This window comes from Macaca fascicularis, chromosome 8, assembly GCF_037993035.2.
Source record: "Macaca fascicularis isolate 582-1 chromosome 8, T2T-MFA8v1.1".
NCBI classification, from domain to species: Eukaryota; Metazoa; Chordata; class Mammalia; order Primates; family Cercopithecidae; genus Macaca; species Macaca fascicularis.
The window spans coordinates 119,170,049-119,183,882 of NC_088382.1; the positions used below are offsets into that span (position 1 = coordinate 119,170,049).

Sequence of the window (13,834 nt, forward strand, 5' to 3'; positions counted from 1 at the left end):
CGCACACATCCACTCTGCTTATGAAGCCCAGGTTAACTGCTGTGGGGACTCTCCCTTCCTGACGCTCCTTCATTTCTCCATATTTTCATGCAAAACTTTTTTTTTTTTTTTTTTTTTTTTTTCAGACAGTCTCGCTGTGTCACCGAGGCTGAAGTGCAGTGGTGCGATCTCAGTTCACTGCAACCTCCGCATCCCAGGTTCAAGCAATTCTTGTGCCTCAGCCTCCTAAGTAGCTGGGATTACAGACGTATGCCACCAGGCCCGTGTATTTTTTTGTGTATATTTTAGTACAGACAGCATTTCACCATGTTGGCCGGGCAGGTCTCAAACTCCTGGCCTCAAGCGTTCCACCTGCCTTGGCCTCCCAAAGTGCTGGGATTACAAGCATGAGCCACCACGCCTGCCCCCTTGTAAGCTTTTTGACACAAATATTTCTGTAACACTCATTTTGTCAAGCATAAAGTCACATCTGTTTCAACACTTTATATAGTGTGTTTTTGGGTCATATGTGTCCATAGATTTTTGGAAGTGTTTAGCAATAAGAAGTTCACCAGAACAACTAGGATCTTTAGGGTGAACTCTTCAGAGTTTATGTCTGGAAGGTAAAGTTACTTGAATATTATTGACCACATCCAGTTTTGGATCACTTGACCCATCAGTTGGTTAACAGAATTTGAAAGATAAGTCATCTGACTTCAGGGTTCAAAGAAGCAGAGAGAAGTGATCCTGTTTTATCATACACACACAACCAAAAATACATAAATCAGATATATTGCTGTCTGGAGTAAACTGGTAAGATGAAAATGATATTCAGATTAGAAACATTCCTTTAACTTTCAAGTAACAGATTATTACCAGGGTGATTATATTAAGTTAATATGCACGATAGGAAGTGACCTGTGTAGATGCTTATTACTGAAACAGGAAAGTCATACTGCTGACTCCTAGAAATGCTTTCCATATTTATTAAAGTACTTATGATGGTTGGTTAATTCATTTGTATTTTAATGAGCAGAACTGAATTGGACCTCAAAGTCAAATCAATATTACTTAAAAGATCATCTACTCAAACTGATCAATTAGTGGTAAATTTACATTACTAAATAATCTTTATTATATGAAGATGTTTTGACGCCAGAGTTACTTTAGTAACTCATTAGACAAAACAACAAATAAAGACATTTAGTACTAATAACTTTTCAGACATCTTGTGAATATTAAGGGAGCTAAAATAACATGCCATCTACCAATGGCTATCTTAAAACTCTACAGCTTGAATAAAGATAGAAACAGAATTAGGCTTGAATAAAACATGGTGATTGCTAGAATCCATCTAAAGAAAGAATTACCATTACTTCATTTTTTGGACTTTATTTCATTTTTCAATTACAAAATATCCCAATTCCTGGAACAGAGTGAACTTGGCACTAATAAAATGACTTATTTCTCTCGATAATAGTGTTTTGACTTTTCGGTGTATTAGCAGATGCAGGACCTCTGTGGTCTGTTTCCGGAAGTGAATGGTTTTTAGTGTGCTGCTCATGCCTGCAGTCTTTGGGCTCTTTTAAACATGCTGCGTTCTTCCTGAACTGAAGAAACTCTGGCCCTGAATGACAGGGTGATGAGAACCCTTCCTGGTGGCTGTTGCTCGGTTCTTTCATCATTCACTGCCCTTGCCTTTCCCTTACACTCACACACCCCAGGCTTCAACCCAAAGATATTTGAGCTCCTTTTTAAAGGTGCAAAGCTGTTAATTACTCAGACACAGATTCCAGCAATTTTACAAGGCACAACAGGTCTGCACAATGTCTCAGGAGAGCCTCTCTTAATTCCTATCCCAAAGCAGATAAATGAATGAAATCTAACCATTCAACATTCCCTGTTGTCTTTAACATTATTTCCTTATGAATCAGTTCCATAAATCACTTCTTTTGAAAGAGAGATGTCCCCACAAAATAAAAGTCTATGCTTCAGAGTGTCTACCCTAAAAAACTCAGTTTTCCTGAAAACTCTCAGACTCTCAGGGATAAAATTAAACAATTTCCAGCATTGAGAAATGCTGTCAAAATTATACCTTCAGTTCTATTACATTTTCTGCAGTTAAATGAGAAAGAATGTGTGCGCACCATGTTTTCAGTGCTATTCCTTTCAAGGATTAAGTGCTGGGGTCTGGTTAAAATTTGAGGACTGAAATTATTTAGAGTGGTGGCAGTGTGGAAGAAGTAGTAGCAATTTTTACCCTGGAGTGTGATACCTCACCTGTCATCAGTATTTACAGCCAGGATCTCCAGAAGCAGGGAAAGAACATCACACACCAGGGCCTGTCACGGGGAGCGGGGAGGGATTGCATTGGGAGTTATACCTGATGTAAATGACGAGGTGATGGGTGCTGACGAGTTGATGGGCGCAGCACACCAACATGGCACAAGTATACATATGTAACAAACATGCACGTTATGCACATGTACCCTAGAACTTAAAGTATTTTTAAAAAAAAAAAACCTAAATAAATCCTGAACTTTGGATCCATCTTACAGGATTCAAATTACTACAAAAAATCTCTTAACTTTCTACTCTTGTGCTTCATATGGTGTATGTGGGGGGGAATAATAGGAATTATTATTTAACCAATGAAAGACATTATTTAACCAATGAAAATGTATCAAGTCCTGGCACTGAGCCAGCCCACAGGCACTGTACCCAGGCCCCATCCTGGTGGAGTTTATAAATAAGCCAAAAGGATCTGGGTACATGTCACTCACAATGCACAGTTCTTGTAAACTGGCAAGTCTGATAAAGTTAATCCATATCCAAGAAAATCTGTGGGTTATGTGGGAAGCCTGGGGCATTTGCCAGTTTTGTGCACCCGACACTAACAAAGGAATCTAGTTTCAGAAAGGGCAGGGCCATGAATTTTCCTACTACACAGGGCACACTTGAGCTATGTGAAGTAAGACCCCAGCAAAGGCACAGAGCTTCATGTGCTAGGGAGTAATCTGAGGTATTTTTCTTTGTGCAACACGAAAGAAGTTATCTTTACAAGTCTTGTTTAGGGCTCCTTCTCTGTTCTCCCTCCTCCTCTCTTCCTCTTCATGGCCAGTTGCAAGCTGACCACCAGTTCAAATGAAGATAACACTCCTTTTCAAAATTCTATGAAAAATACTCTTAGTTCCAATTTATCTGAGATTTTTTTTTCAAGACCTAAATGAGTTCTGCTTCATTAAACAATGAAATAATTTGAGTATCTATCTACCACCTATCTATCTATTCTATCTATCTATCTATCTATCTATCTATCTATCTATCTATCTATCTATCTATCTATCTATCTCTCTGTCTGTCTGTCTGTCTGTCTGTCTGTCTATCTATCTATCTATCTATCTATCTATCTATCTGATTTTTTTAAGACAGAGTCTCACTCTGTCGACTAGGCTGGAGTGCAGTGGTGTGATCTTGGCTCACTGCAGCTTCCACCTCCTGGGTTCAAGTGATTCTCCTGCCTCAGCCTCCCGAGTAGCTGGGATTACAAGCGTGTGCCACCACACTCAGCTAATTTTTGTATTTTTAGTAGAGATGTGGTTTCTCCATGTTGGCCAGGCTGGTCTTGAACTCCTGGCCTCAAGTGATCCGCCTGCCTCAGCCTCTCAAAGTGCTGGGATTATAGGTGTGAGCCAGCGTGCCTGGCCATATTTACTCTGAGATTCTAAGAATAGTAAAGCCAAGCTGATGTTCTTTGGTTGTTTAGATCTAATCTTACCATACTAAACTACATGTAGACCAAGCACATATTAAAGAGATTTATTTATTAAACCTGTTTCAGTTAAACTATGTGAATGTGTCTTCTGTTTCCTGCTGCTGCCTGACTGCTGAATTTTCCTGTACAATCTATCGATTTATAAAGATAGATTTGTAATTTTAGCTTTTATAAGTTATGTTAGTATAAAGAAATTATAGATTTCTTTATATGAATGATATAAGATTTCTAATGTGAGAAAACTCTAGGCAGGAAATAGCAGAAATACTGAATAATCTGCCCCCAAAGTGCAGGATGTTTCAAATTTCCAGAAGAATGACTGACAAAACTATGAACATTTTAGTATGGTTTTGCCATAGGGAAGCTTTGCTCCAAGGTTTTAGGGAAGAAGATGTAGAAGACTGTTGGTCTATTAGAGAGAGAAGAATTTACATCACAGACGTGTGTGTGCGCGCACACACACATACACACCCCTCTTACAGAGGGGGTGTATAAAACTCTTGCAGAGTTGAGTTTTTACATTTCTTTCTCCATTATTCGAGGTAAGTATAACTTTACTTAAAAAACGTGGGACCACTTTACATGCTTTATACAGTGTGATCCATTTGAAAATATGGGGCAATTTCCTTCCAGGGGCTGCTATTTTAAATCCTCCTTAGACAGGTCCCGCATAGCCTCTGGTGGAACTCAGGTAAACATAACCCTCCTCAAGGCCACATCTAAATGATCACCTTCTAAGTAAAGGAGACTAATTTACATGTCTCCTTGATTTTATTAGAAATTGGTTCTTTTGTTGTTGTTCTTGTTCATTTGCTTAAAATTGGTGAACACACAGGATTAAGGGTAGTAGCAAGAATACTCACAGATCCGGGAACCTCAGAGGTTGTGGGCTATCTAAAGTACTGTTAAAAATATATGCCTGTGGAATGGAATAGTTTCCAAATTGTCATCAAGAAAATAAAAAACATGCCAAGTTCTATAAAGATAGATGGGAAAACCCAGCAACTATTACAATTTTGTAGCCTAGATGTTGTTAAAAAATGATGTTAAAAATCTGTATTTCCTCTCTCTTTACATTACAAGGTCTTTGAAATATAGGATATAGTTAATAATTATGCAATTACTTATAATTCTGAAAAATATGTGCCTAAGTACTTTAAAAATACTTTGAATCTCATTTTAAATGTACTTGCTAAATTAAATTAAATCTGTTGAGGTTGTTAAAATTTTAGCTTAACTTTTAAATTATAAAACATGTAATTCTCGTTGTGTGAAATTTGAAGTACAGAAGAGTATAAAGAAGTAAAGAATAAAATAAAGACACACTATTCTCCTATAATTGTGTTACCCAGCAAAATATTTTCTGTTTGCTTTTTGTTTTATCCAATTTTCAACATATATTTTAGACAGTTTCATTATCTGTCATCGAAAATTTCTCCCTAGAACTTGCTAGGCTAGAAAGAAACAAGCTATTAAAGACTAACGAGAACCAACGCAAAGGAGGCCTCATTGGTCAACAATGAAATAATTTGAGTACCAAAAAGAACAATAAATTCAAATGACTGATAATCACTGGATATATAAAAAAATCTGAGTTCATGGTCATATAAAAAACACATTACAGAGATAGAGAAAGGCCCCTTTCACCCCCAAAATGCCTAAATCCCTAGAAATCAATGGAAATGATCCAAGGACCAATTCTTTATATTGAAAATTGGCAATTAAAAGGAAAGAATTAGCATATATTTTTATTGTAAAAAGTGTTCCTATATAAACTGTATCTCAGTAGAACTGAAATCATTCATTGTTATTGGAAAGTTTGTCCTTACAAAAGCATTCTGGCTAATGAAAGCAGATGGAATAACAGAAATATAAAGTTGCTATTCTGCAACCTCGAATGAAATAATTGATTTAGGCAACAACCCGTAATAGATAAAACCATTAGACAAAGTCTAATAGAGAGTTTACAGTGGAGGGATCAGGCCTTACCCAAATGTACCCATTGAGTCTTCTTCCCATCACCAACAGTCGGAAAACCCCTTTGACGGGATGTGAGATGAGGCATGCAGCACTCCCTGTGAAGAATTCTTGACACACGCAAACACACAATTGCCCCCAAATCCAATCAAGGCTTTACAGCTAATAATGTTCACCTTATGAAATATATAGAAAACAGAATAATGAGTTAAATTAGAGATTGGCAAACTGCAGCCTGCAGGGCAAATTTGGTCCACTGCCTGTTTTTGTAAATAAATTGTTATTGGAACACAGCCATGCCCAACCCTTTATATATTGTCTATGGTGGCTTTCAAGGCTACAATGGCAGAGAGTTGAATAATTGCAACAGAGGCTATCTAGCCAATGAAATAAAAAATATTTGCTATCTGGCCCCTTATAGAAAAAGTTTGTTGACTTCTGGGTTAAATGATACTACAGGGAAGCAAATAGGCACTTTTGAGAAAATCTGGGATATTTCATCATTCTCTGTCATACCAAGGAATTATGTTAATCATGTTAGAAAGTAAAAGGGCACTGTGATTATGTAAGAAAATGTGCTTTTTTTTTAAAAAAAAAAGGTATGCATGCTGAGGTACGATGGTAGACAAGAAATGACATGATGTCTGGAGATTTGTTTTAAAATGCTTCCACAAAGAAAAGAGAGACATAACAAATACAGGAATATCTTGCTATCATTTGATCTAGATAAGTGGGTAATGAGAGTTCACTGCACTGTTTTCTGTTGTTGAGTATGCTTTTTAAAAGTTTCAAAATATTTTATTTGATTTCTGGAAAGCATTATCCTAAAGGAGTACTGATTTAAAACAGACATAAACATCACTTTTAAAATGTGTTTATTTTCAGACAGAGTCTCACTCTGTTGCCCAGGCTGGAGTGCAGTGGAACAATCATATCTCGCTTCCAACTCCTGGCTCATGCGATTATTCCACCTCAGCCTCCCTAGTAGCTGGAACTACAGGCTCAGGTCACTGTGTTCAGCTTATTTTTATTTATATATATTTTTAAGAGACAGAATCTTGCTTTGTTGGACAGGCTGGTCTCAAACTCCTGAACTTAAGTGGTCCTCCCACCTTGGCTCCCAAAATGCTGGGATTACAGGTGTGAGTCACTGCTCCCAGCCAAACACAGCAGTTTTAAAGACCAATGCTTCCTGTAGGAAGTATTAGTTTGTTTTAATTTTTCTCACTATTATTAAAATTGCTTTACTACACATTTTATAGATACATCCTTGGTCAAATCTTTGATGAGCTCACAAAATGTATGTCTAATGGAATTACTAAAACTTCCAAGAAGTTTGAGACAACTTATATTCCCATTATTGTATGAACATACTCCACTTATTAAATACCTGCCAATACTAAATATTATTTGCTTTTCATTTTTTAAGTTAATTAAAAATAAAATTTTGATGTCTTAATTTACATGTATTTAATTGTTTGTGAAGCTCAATGTCTTTGTATGTTCATTGACCTTTTAAATTTATTCTATGAATTGTTCAAATCCGTGATAATTTTTCTGTTTGGATGTTCAGGTTTTCTTACCAATCTGTAAGAACTCTTTATATATTAAAAGCGTCAACCCTTTGTCATATTTCACTGTATATTGTTTGCTTTTGACTTTATAATGTTTTTGACATTCAAACCTTGCTCTATTCTGTCAAATCTCTCCATACGTTTCTTTGTGATTTCTTCCAATACTTTTATGCTTAGAATGTTCTTTTATTACTTAAAGATCAACTAAATATTTGCCTGTACTTTCTCCTAGATATTTATAGTTTCACTTTCATTTAAATTAAATCTATCTGGAATCCATTTTAAAATGTGGTATGAGGGTTAGATGCTAACTTTATTATTAATATTGTAATTTTAAGGAAGTCTACCACATTACTTTGCAATGCTTTTATGATGAAAATTTGAAAGCAACAAATACTTTTTGCATAATTCATTTATATATTTCAAAACATTAGATTGCCCAAAGTGTGTATGTATCATAAGCTTTCCTGATAATTAAACAAAAATGCCTAAAAACCAGTGCCATCAAACACATTTGGTGGCAATTATGATGACCAAGTCCCTATTAAAATCTTCTAGCTGAGGCTGGCAGATCGCTTGAATCCAGGAGTTTGAGACCAGCCTAGGAAACATGGTGAAACCTAGTCTCTACAAAAAATACAAAAATTAGCTGGGCATAGTGGTGCATACCTGTAGTCCCAGAGGAGGTTGCAGTGAGCCACAATTGCACCACTGCACTCCAGCCTGGGTGTCCGAGTAAGACCCTGCCTCAGAAATAATCTTCTTACACCAATTACAGGTAAGAATAAAACACCAAGTTCAAAAAATTACAACTATTAATAAAATATGTCTTCAAAGTCCAAGAAGCATCTCTAAAACTGCGGGCTCCTTTTTGAATGTAGATCTCAGAGCCCACTGGCTTTCAAAGATGTTGAACTAAACAATTCCAGAAGACACTTAAAAATAACATCAATGGAGGAAAATATGATTTTGTGCCATAATGTTTTGAAACATTCACTTATGGTTTGATTCTGTTCTATGTTCAGTTGTATAATTATTTTTTGGGGGAAAGTTATTGCTAGTTTAAAGAAACATTATTTTAAACTATATGGAAATCTAGTTGATTCTCATGAACAATGGAAGCATTTACTGACTGCTTATTCATCCATTCAACAAATATTTATTGAATATCTACCATGTGTCAGACACTAACATAGCTCTTATTATGCTTATTGCTCCAGATACTGGCATTTTTGAAGATAGTTTAATGGAGATAGATAACATGTCACAGCTTAAACTCATGATTAATATAAACCATGTGAAATTCTTATCACAAACCTTTCAGTGCATTTATAAGGCAAGAAGACTAACATTTATTAAGTACCTGTCATGTGGCAAATGCATTAATTATTATCATATAATTTTAATAATATGTTACTGTTGGAAAATGGAGGCTCAGAGAGGTTAAAAATTTCATGGGCCCAGAGCTGCTGGGCAATTGACTCAGGATTGAAAGTCAGGTTTGTCTGACAAAGTGCCTGTTTGCTCACCACCGTAAGCTAGCTGTTTTCTAAAGTTTTCAACTTATGTTTGTTCCAAGAGGAAACATCAGCAATTCTGGGAATGCCCAAATTAAAAACAGACAAAGGAAGCTGTTAGAAAGAACTCATCCCAATAAACAGCCCACAGAAATTGGAGGCAAGAAACTCTTTCTAGTTGTTTCCAGTATTCCTGCCTCAACACATGTAGCCATATAAAATGTGTGCCATTTTGATAATTTTGAATTCTAGGTTTTCAATAGCACACCTTGAATTTCTATTCCTTCACTCAATTTTAGCATCTTTTTTTTAGTGAGAACTCAGAGATCTACAGAGCTCTAAAATCTGCTTCAGTATTATACAACATGTCACTAACCAGTGGCTGATGTTGAAGTGTATACATCTCATCCATTCATCCACTTATTTTTTTCTACAAATAATTATTGATTCCCTACGTGTGTCAGGTATTGTTCTAGATATTAGGGAGGTAATGCTGAGTGAGCCACTAAGATCCTTGTTCTTAACAAGTTCACATTCTAGTGATGAGGAGAAACAGTTAATAAGTTAAAAAAAACACATAAAAAGATATTTTGGGGCCAGGTGAGGTAGTGATAGCTCATGCCTGTAATTGCAGCACTTTGGGAGGCCATGGTGGGAGGATAGCTTGAGCCAGGACTTTGAGATCAGCCTGAGAAATGCAGGGAAACCACATCTCTCTTTTTTTTTTTTTTTTCTGAGACAGGGTCTCACTCTGTCATCCACGCTGGAGTGTAGTGATCAGGGCTCACTGCAGCCCCCATCTTCTGGGCTCAGGTGATTCTCCCACCTCAGGCTCCCATGTAACTGGGACCAAAGGTGTGTGCCACAACAGCCAGCTAATTTTTTCTTTTTCTTTTTCTTTTTTTGTAAATGGGATCTCACTATGTTGCCCAGGCTGGTCTCCAACTCCTGGGCTTAAGTGATCCTTCCACCTTGGCCTTTCAAAGTCCTGGGATTATAGGCATGAGCCATTGCACCCAGCCAGAGACCCTCATATCTACAAAAAAAAAAAATTAAAGTTAGCTGGTCATGTCTATAGTCCCAACTGCGCAGGAGACTGAAGTGGGAGGACTGCTCAAACCCAGGAGGTCAAGGCTGCAGTGAGCTGAGGTCATGCCACTGCACTGCAGCCTGGGAGACAGAGTGACATCCATCTCAAAAAAAAAAAAAGATATTTGGGATTTACTGTTAATGAAGTATACCAGATGATATTATTTAGACTAGGTGGGAGGTGGGAAGCTACTTCATTACATGTATTGTCATACAAGGCTCCTGAAGAGGTCATTTGACTCTAAACCAAAAAAATGAGAAGGAAATAATCACACAAAAGGCAGAGAAAACAAGGAAAAGAATTCCAGGTACAGAGGATAAGTACAAAAAGCTCTGAGATAGGCAGGAATATGGTACATTAAGGAAACCAAAAAGAAGAAGAGCGGTGGGGAGAGAATGATGATGAGGGCAAAGGGATGCAGCAGCCCAAGTAGTGAAGAATTTTAGGTCAGTTATCTTGACTTTTATCAGAAGTGCAACAGAAACTGCAGTGTGCACTACGCATGAGATAACAAAAAATTAGCCTGTGCTTATAATGGAGAACAGACTGAATCAATGATAATATATCTAGCTAATATTTACTAAGTGCCTATTAACTACCAAGCACTGTTCTAAACACTTTACTTCTAAACACTATTCTTAAACACGTCTTAACTAACTTAATCTAATATCCCTCCGAGATAGGCACTGTTGTCATCCTGATTGGCAGGGGTCATACAAAACTAGCACTAGTGTTTATGCCACCTGTCCAAGCTTATAATCAGTAAGTGACAGAGTTGTAGTATGAATCCAGACAAACTAACATCAGAGCCTCTTTGTTAACCACTATGTTGCATGGCTCCTTTAAGAATGAAAGGAGAGAAGCAAATAAACCCATTTGGAGGCCACTACCATAGTAGAAATGAGAGGTAACAATGGCTTGACTCAAGTGGTAGTAGTGAAAATTGAGAAAAGTAGATATGTTTGAGATAAATTTGGAAAAATAATTGAAAGCATTTATTTATAGTAATGAAAAATGGGAAAGGATTAAGAATGTCTTCTAGGTTTTTTTCCTAAACAAGTAGGTACATGGCAGTCATTTCTGAATTGGAGAAAAATGCGTTTATGACTGTGTGGGGGTGAAATCAAGAATTCTGGTTTTGCTATGTTACATTTGAGACACAAATTAAACATGACCTTGGAGATATCAAGTAGGCACTTGGATAAGTGAGCCTGGGACCCGGGGGGGAAGTCTGGAGCATCACCACCCTACAGGTGAGACTTTGAAAGACACAGGCCTGGATACAAGCCCTTGGGGAGGACAGGAGAAGAGGCCAACAAGGTGACTTGAAAGGCAGGAGGAACGCTCAGCAGAGCGGTTCACAGAAGCCACGGAGGAAAATCTTTCCTAGGAGGGGGCTTATTCAATTATGCTGAGTGCTGCTGAGAGGTCAAGGAAAATGAGGGCAGACAAGGGGAATATTAGATTTGCCAACGTCGTCACTCACGTGCTTGCCAGGACACATTGTGGAGCCAGGATTTTGGAGAGCTTTTGCCATGAAGAGGAGCAGAGAAACAGGATGGCAGTTGCAAAGAAATGGGGGGGTCTTTTGCAAATGAAGGGCAGTTGTAAAGAAGGAAGGGAGCTCTTTTTTCTTTATAGATGGGGCGTGCGTAGGTGCTAATGGAAATTAGCTTGTCAGAGTGACTGAAATGAACACCTCACACTAAGACATGTAACTTACATCCACAAAAGCAAAGTGGAGAGTGGAGTAATTATTTACTGAGTGCCTTCCTTGTTTCTTGGAGACAAAATAATCACTTCACGGATAAACATTCCCAGGATTTCTGAGCTATTTTGGAGCTTCGAGTGCTCCCATAAAAGTCACTCTGGTGAAGCCCTGGGCAGTAAAGGAGGACGCAGGGCCAGGTGAGGTAAGCTCCATTTCTGCAGACGACTGCGTGCTCTCTCTCTGGAACATGGGCCGAGTACTTGGTTTCTACCAAGCATCACTTTGTTTGATTTGGTCTAGCAGCCCATGAAGAAGGAATCTGGAGGAGAAAATATTTGGTCCAAATATTTAATGTAGAATGAGTAATGAATCTACCTAGATGTTCTGGTGAGGGAGGAGTTGGTGTTGAAACTGGGAAACAGAGGGTGACAGAAGAAAACTGAGCCCTGGCATGGGGGTGGTGAATTTGTCTTTCAGAAGAACTTTATCTTATTTTTTCTTTCATATGGTTATGATCTTTCCAAAATAGGCATGTTACAAATCTTTCTGACCTTCCCTCTCCTTAGCATTATGGGTTTATTTGCAGTTTCTAGGCCATGCCTTTTTAAAGGCTGTTTCTTTTTTAAGTTTCCTTAGTAGGAGAAGATAAAGGAGAGGGAGAAGAAAGAGAACTAGAAAGGTAGGAAGGGAAGAAGAGAGAAAGAGAGACAGAGAGACAGAGCCCAAGAAGTTATTTCTCTTCTTTTTTTGAGACAGAGTGTCACTCTTATTGCCCAGACTGGAGTGCAGTGACGTGATCTCGGCTCACTGTAACCTCCCCCTCCAGGGTTCAAGCGATTCTCCTAAATAGCTGGAATTACAGGTGCCTGCCACCATGCCTGGTTAATTTTAGTAAAGTCGGGGTTTTGCCATGTTGGCCAGGCTGGTCTCAAACTCCTGACTTCAGATGATCTGCCCGCCTCGGCCTCCCAAAGTGTTGGGATTACAGGCATGAGCCACCATGCCCAGCCCCAAGAAGCTAGTTCTTAACCTCTTGAAAAACTTATAATAAAATAACTACAAACCACTTTAAAGGCATCTGAATTAAAATGAGCTGTCTTGTAGCAATGTGAGTATTTTTTCCTTTCCTTTCCATTTTTCTTCACAGTAAGTATCTGAAAATGATAATGGTTAAGATAAGGTAAGGGATAAAAATGAAAAAATAAAAAAATAAAAAGCACTGTTCATCATACAGTTTATGTAATTGCTACATCTGAGTTTTTTCTATTTTGAAAAAAAAGAATTGTTTTAGATAACATTTATATCATGGAATTTACTTCTTTTTTAGAAAAAAGAACAAATGAAGAAAGCAGAGTCAAAGAAAAAATATAGTCTAATTACAGTGACATTCATAATACAAAATTCTAAATTATGAAAATTAGTCTCATAGACAAAATGTTCACCCACAGAAGAATAGTTGAACAAATTATGGTCCTCCGTAGAGTGACACGCCATGCTGTCATTACCATAAATGAGGGGGTCTTCCTTGTGCTGACAAGCAATGACAGGTGCAGGTCCTGCCTGGAATATGCATTCCTTGAGGGCAGGAAGAGCCATGCCAGTAGTGTTCATTGCTCTAGCTCAGCAACTAGAAAACTGCCTTGCACAGAATAAGTATTCAATAAATATTTGCTTAATGAACAGAAAGGATCACAGATCAATATAGCATGATTTCACTTTGGCAAAAAGCAAAGCAAAATACATCATATAAATGTGACTAGCTCCAGTCTCATATATGCGTTTGTATATTTTATAACAAATATGTTTTTGTTACTTCTGAATTTAAAAATAAAAATATAATTAGCATTAAAGAAAATATAATCCTCACAAACACTCCAGAATCAATAGAAGGGTAGCCTAAGATCCAGAGGGTCTTAAGAATTCTGAGTTAGGTCAGTCTCTAACAGTGATCCTATCTGACTGGTCACCCACACACAAAAAGAATAAAGACTGAGCCAGCTGGTAAAGAGGCAGAGCCAAGAGAAAATCCACACTGAGCAGGGAAAAGTTGAAGCATACGATTTCTAGTGTGATGGGTGAATGTTGTGTGATCTCAACAATAGCACAGGTGTGCATTTGAAAACTTGGTTTGGGTTCCCTAGAAAGAGGGAACAGTCAACCTGAAATAACAGGTCTCCTTCTGGAGCCAGAGAAGCCTAGCAGCTGGCAGGG

The 13,834-nt window shown here is 37.7% G+C and overlaps 1 protein-coding gene across 18 annotated transcripts in view; it reads right to left on the bottom strand.

Annotated features, from left to right (window-relative positions):
* The window catches only part of SYBU (syntabulin), a 116,676-nt gene that overhangs the window by 44,828 nt on the left and 58,014 nt on the right, over window positions 1-13,834 (bottom strand). The window lies entirely within an intron of this gene.